Genomic DNA, 6275 nt, shown 5'->3' with positions numbered 1-6275 from the left:
GAATCACGGTTGTTTTCTTTTCCTCCGCTTATTAATATGCTTAAATCCGGCGGGTAGTCCCGCCTGATCTGAGGTCGGAACGTATCGGTTTTTTTTTTTTTTAAATTACACGGCAGCCTGCGGTCCGCGCTCCGCCCGTACGGTGACCGTCCGCGTCCGCGTCTCGGAAGCCGGAGAGGTCCGTGGACTCTCAGCCGACCCGGCCGCGCTCTCGCGCGGCGGGCGGACGGGGACGTGCCGTTTGACGACGCGAGAACCCGTGACTGTTTGCCGTCACAACTTGGGCGGACGACCGGAGGCGGCCGCGCGAGCGCGGTTTTCCACGGTCGAACCGCCAATCTCGCACCACCGGAGCGGCCGACGGGCGGGCGGACAGTCCCCGGGAGGACTGCCGCCGCCGTCGGACGCCTGCCGGCGGCGCATCGGTCTGGCCGAGTATCCGGTATACGACCCTCAGACAGGCGTGGCCCGGGACCCGCGGGTCACCGAGGCCGCAATGTGCGTTCGACTGGTCGATGTTCGTATAACCTGCGGATTACACGACGACGCGCAGATAGCTGCGGTCTTCATCGATCCACGAGCCAAGTGATCCGCTGTTCGGGGTCGGGTGTTTTTTTTTGTCGACGAAACTTCTACCGGCCACGCGCCGTGCGCGGACGCACGGCGGGGCCCGTATGGTCTTTCGACGTTAACCATCTTTCGGTCGACGCTCGGTCGGGGGGTCGCGGCGCGCGGGCGGTCGGCGAGCTAGTCGCGAGCGCACGCGGCCACGGGGTCGGATTAGGCGCGCGCGAGACCGGCAAGTGCTGCCGGTACCGCGGGCCCGTCTCTAATGATCCTTCCGCAGGTTCACCTACGGAAACCTTGTTACGACTTTTACTTCCTCTAAACGGCCGATTTCGGTCATCTTCGCGATCGCGCGACGACCCAGCCCCCGAGGGGGCCGAATAACGCGCGTCCACTCCGAAGACCTCAATGCGACCGTTCAATCGGTAGTAGCGACGGGCGGTGTGTACAAAGGGCAGGGACGTAATCAACGCGAGCTGATGACTCGCGCTTACTGGGAATTCCTCGTTCACGTGGAAAAATTGCAAGCCACGATCCCTAAGCACGAAGGAGGTTCAGCGGGTTACCCGGAAGCCTGTCGGCCCAGGAATGTTAACACACGCTGATTCCTTCAGTGTAGCGCGCGTGCGGCCCAGAACATCTAAGGGCATCACAGACCTGTTATCGCTCAGTCTCGTGCGGCTATTTTCGTCCGCCGCCTGTCCCTCTAAGAAGAGTTTAAGCTCCTGGGAGCCGGCGGTAGCCCTAGTAACGTATCGTGATCCGCCGGCGACGGCCGCGAACACGGCGCGCTTCACCACGGAGCCCGACGCACGACGGACGCGCGCCGACCGGAGGTTGCCCCCCGGCCGACACACGCCCGCCGCACGCCGGGACGCGGATGGCGCGGCCGCGCTCGACGACCGCCGTGGACGACGGGCGAACGCGTTCGGGGATACCGGGCCGAGCCGACGGGTACGCGAACACGAACGGCCGAAACCGCCCGCGCCGCGCACACGCCGACCCGGGGTTACCCGCCTAGTTAGCAGGACAGAGTCTCGTTCGTTATCGGAATTAACCAGACAGATCGCTCCACCAACTAAGAACGGCCATGCACCACCACCCACCGAATCAAGAAAGAGCTCTCAATCTGTCAATCTTTCCGGTGTCCGGGCCTGGTGAGGTTTCCCGTGTTGAGTCAAATTAAGCCGCAGGCTCCACTCCTGGTGGTGCCCTTCCGTCAATTCCTTTAAGTTTCAACTTTGCAATCATACTTCCCCCGGAACCGAAAAGCTTCGGTTTCCCGGAAGCTGCCCGCCGGGTCGTTAATGAAACGCCGGCGGATCGCTAGCTGGCATCGTTTACAGTTAGAACTAGGGCGGTATCTGATCGCCTTCGAACCTCTAACTTTCGTTCTTGATCATACGAGAACGTACTTGGCAAATGCTTTCGCGTCAGTTCGTCTCGAGACGATCCAAGAATTTCACCTCTAACGTCTCGGTACGAATGCCCCCGCCCGTCTCTGTTGATCATTACCTCCGGTCCCGAAAACCGGCCCGGCGGGACGCGCGGGCGACTGGCGCCCGCGGCCCGGCGGCCCGCGCACGGAAACGCCCCGGAGGGCGATTTCGCGCGCCCGCGAAGGGCGGAGATGCGCGGGACCGAGGTCTTGTTCCATTATTCCATGCGACCAGTATTCAGGGCCTTTTGACGAGACGGCCGTGAAGCCGCCCCGCCAGATTTGAGCCTGCTTTGAGCACTCTAATTTGTTCAAAGTAAACGTGTCGGCCCGCCGACGGCAATCGGTGAAGATCACCGCGCAGCAAGATTGGAGTAGGCGGCCGCCGTCGTCGAACCCCGACGGCCGCGCGACGCGTGGCCGCGCGGCGCGCCGGAAGCCCGAGACACGTGTCCGCCTGCCGACAATACGTCCGGCCGACGTGCCGGTAACTAACACCCCGAGACGGCTGACGAGCGCGACGACGACCGCGCCGACGGGACACGTGGTCCCGCGACACGGCCGGCCGCGACACGACGGACCGCCAGGGTGGTCCGGCACCGCCCAGACACAGATCCGACTACGAGCTTTTTAACCGCAACAACTTTAATATACGCTATTGGAGCTGGAATTACCGCGGCTGCTGGCACCAGACTTGCCCTCCAATTGATCCTCGTTTAAAGGTTTTAAAGTGTTCTCATTCCGATTACGGGGCCTCGGATGAGTCCCGTATCGTTATTTTTCGTCACTACCTCCCCGTTCCGGGAGTGGGTAATTTGCGCGCCTGCTGCCTTCCTTGGATGTGGTAGCCGTTTCTCAGGCTCCCTCTCCGGAATCGAACCCTGATTCCCCGTTACCCGTTACCACCACGGTAGGCATGGAACCTACCGTCGACAGTTGATAAGGCAGACATTTGAAAGATGCGTCGCCGGTACGGAGACCGTGCGATCAGCTCGAAGTTATTCAGAGTCACCAGGTCTTTGCGCGGGCCGCGATCGGGACGCGCACGAAGCGCGCCGCGACGGGCCGGTTTTGATCTAATAAAAGCGTTCCTCCCGCGAGCGACGCCCGAGGGCGCCGCGACGGTCGGAACTCTGTCGGCATGTATTAGCTCTAGAATTACCACAGTTATCCAAGTAACTTGGGTACGATCTAAGGAACCACAACTGATTTAATGAGCCTTTCGCGGTTTCACCTTAATGCGGCTTGCACTGAGACATGCATGGCTTAATCTTTGAGACAAGCATATGACTACTGGCAGGATCAACCAGGGATCTCGGTTTTACAACAACTGCGTCCCGTGACGGATCCCCGCGGCGACGCCGACCAAGGGGCGACGACGACGCGGACACTCGTCTCGGGACGCGTGCGTCCGAGCGCCGGTCCGCCCGTGGGCGAGCCGACGCCGAGGAAGGTCGAAACGACCGTGACCGGTATACGGTCACGGCGCACGACCGACCGCGGTTCGAGTGGGATACGTGCGCGGACGGGCGCCCGTAAACCGCGCGCTTCGGTCGACGCGAGCGCCGCACTGAGCACCCGCAGAACGCGGGGCGACTGCGGCGGCGGTCGCGTGCGGTAGACCGAACACACGCGGAGAGCGAGCGCTCGCCCGACGCGACGTGACCCGTGCGTTGACGAGAGTCGGGGTTAGCGCGTACGCCGTCCGTTTTCAGCGGACGGAGAATTACCGCGCTAGCGCCTCTCGCCAGGTTTATAACGGCCCCCAGCCGAGATCGTGGGGGAAGCCGGGACGCGACGCGAAGTCCGTCGTCCCGGGGCTTCGCCCCGGCGACCGCCGGGCACGGCGACGATGGCCGGCCGCGGCGGGAATGTTTTGGCGTCGAGAGCTCGTAACTTGCGGAACGGTAACGGGAGTCGTCATCGATTTTTGAAAAAAACGATTTGCGCGTCGGAGGCCCACCGGAAGGCGGGCCTGCGACGCCGGTTGAGTTTTGCCACTCGGCGTGCGAGATGGGTCGGTCGCCGAAACTTGGACGGATACCATCGAAGGGCACTGGATTGCTGACCATTCCGAAGACTGGGGCAGACCGTGTGCGCGGCGATGGACGCGTCGGCTTCGGCGTCGCCCGTGGCTTTGCTGTCGTACGTGATTGGCGATCGGACGCCGGCGGAACGCCGACGACCGAGTCGCTCACAAATTTACAAAATCTCGAGTTTCACAATGTGCGACGGGGGTATTCACGCGTAGTGGTACACCCGAGTCGAAGGAACTTCGCCATCACCGTGCGTAGCGGTTAGCCGAGAATCGAAAATCCGTCAATCACCGTGCGTAGCGGTTAGGCGAAAATCACAAAATCCGTGCGTAGCGGTACGGCCGCGGATAAAGGATTACCGATTTAAATGTCGCGGACACCGGTGTCCTATAGTACTCGGAACGTACGACGTGAACACGTCTCGGGTACGTCGAGATCGAACCAACGGTTAACGAGTTATTGCACACGGAAAAACTACGTTCGAAAAGTTGAATTCGAAATCGTGTCGACGGACATCGCCGGGGCTGCCGTCATGTGCACCACCCCGGCACCGACGAATAACCGAGGACGTCGAGTGAAAAAAAAAAATCGAATTTTCACACACGGTGGTCCGTGCGACGAGACGGTACGGCGGGCGCGCAGCTCGGCGACGGTAATCACCCCTGTAACGTCGCGGTCAGCGCAGAAATTCTACGCGGTAAAGGTTTTCGGCAAAGGGGGATATCCCTGGACAACGACTCTGCGGTCTGCCCGTGATGAACGGTACGGTCGATGTCACCGGCAAACCGTGAAAACGGTTGACCGAGACCCCGCCGTCGGAATACAGTCAATCACAGTGCGTAGCGGTTAAGCGAAAATCAAATATCGGTCTATCTCCGTGCGTAGCGGTACGGCCGCGGATAAAGGATTACCGATTTAAATGTCGCGGACACCGGTGTCCTATAGTACTCGGAACGTACGACGTGAACACGTCTCGGGTACGTCGAGATCGAACCAACGGTTAACGAGTTATTGCACACGGAAAAACTACGTTCGAAAAGTTGAATTCGAAATCGTGTCGACGGACATCGCCGGGGCTGCCGTCATGTGCACCACCCCGGCACCGACGAATAACCGAGGACGTCGAGTGAAAAAAAAAAATCGAATTTTCACACGCGGTGGTTCGGACACGGTCACGGGGACGCCGCCGCGCACCAAGGGCGACTCCGCGCCTCGCCCGTCGAGGAAAAATATTTCCGCGTACGGCACTCCGAGTCCGCGGGACGTAATAATTCTTTACGTTAGTCCACCTCGCACCCGTCGAACGCCGACCAGACAAAAATCGGCAATCGATGAAGGGCACAGTGTCCACGGATCCGGTCACGGGGACGCCGCCGCGCACCAAGGGCGACTCCGCGCCTCGCCCGTCGAAGAAAAATTTTTCCGCGTTCGGCACTCCGAGTCCGCGGGACGTAATAATTCTTTACGTTAGTCCATCTCGCACCCGTCGAACGCCGACCAGACAAAAATCGGCAATCGATGAAGGGCACAGTGTCCACGGATCCGGTCACGGGGACGCCGCCGCGCACCAAGGGCGACTCCGCGCCTCGCCCGTCGATGAAAAATATTTCCGCGTACGGCACTCCGAGTCCGCGGGACGTAATAATTCTTTACGTTAGTCCACCTCGCACCCGTCGAACGCCGACCAGACAAAAATCGGCAATCGATGAAGGGCACAGTGTCCACGGATCCGGTCACGGGGACGCCGCCGCGCACCAAGGGCGACTCCGCGCCTCGCCCGTCGAGGAAAAATATTTCCGCGTACGGCACTCCGAGTCCGCGGGACGTGCTCGCCGAATGCCCGCACCGAATAATACCGGTAAACCACATCCACTTGCCGTATTAATATTTTACGTTAGTCCACCTCGCACCCGTCGAACGCCGACCAGACAAAAATCGGCAATCGATGAAGGGCACAGTGTCCACGGATCCGGTCACGGGGACGCCGCCGCGCACCAAGGGCGACTCCGCGCCTCGCCCGTCGATGAAAAATATTTCCGCGTACGGCACTCCGAGTCCGCGGGACGTAATAATTCTTTACGTTAGTCCACCTCGCACCCGTCGAACGCCGACCAGACAAAAATCGGCAATCGATGAAGGGCACAGTGTCCACGGATCCGGTCACGGGGACGCCGCCGCGCACCAAGGGCGACTCCGCGCCTCGCCCGTCGAGGAAAAATATTTCCGCGTACGGC

At 60.8% G+C, this 6275-nt stretch overlaps 1 non-coding gene across 1 annotated transcript; it reads right to left on the bottom strand.

Annotated features, from left to right (window-relative positions):
• Positions 1–447: 447 nt before the first annotated feature.
• LOC132937572 (5.8S ribosomal RNA) lies at positions 448–605 on the bottom strand. The gene has a single exon (XR_009663696.1). It is a non-coding gene; the product is annotated as a 5.8S ribosomal RNA (ribosomal RNA).
• Between the last annotated feature and the right edge of the window lie 5670 nt (positions 606–6275).

Source organism: Metopolophium dirhodum, chromosome 1 (assembly GCF_019925205.1).
Source record: "Metopolophium dirhodum isolate CAU chromosome 1, ASM1992520v1, whole genome shotgun sequence".
NCBI lineage: Eukaryota > Metazoa > Arthropoda > Insecta > Hemiptera > Aphididae > Metopolophium > Metopolophium dirhodum.
Note: the sequence above shows the minus strand (reverse complement) of the source record. Positions and strands in the feature narration are given on the sequence as shown.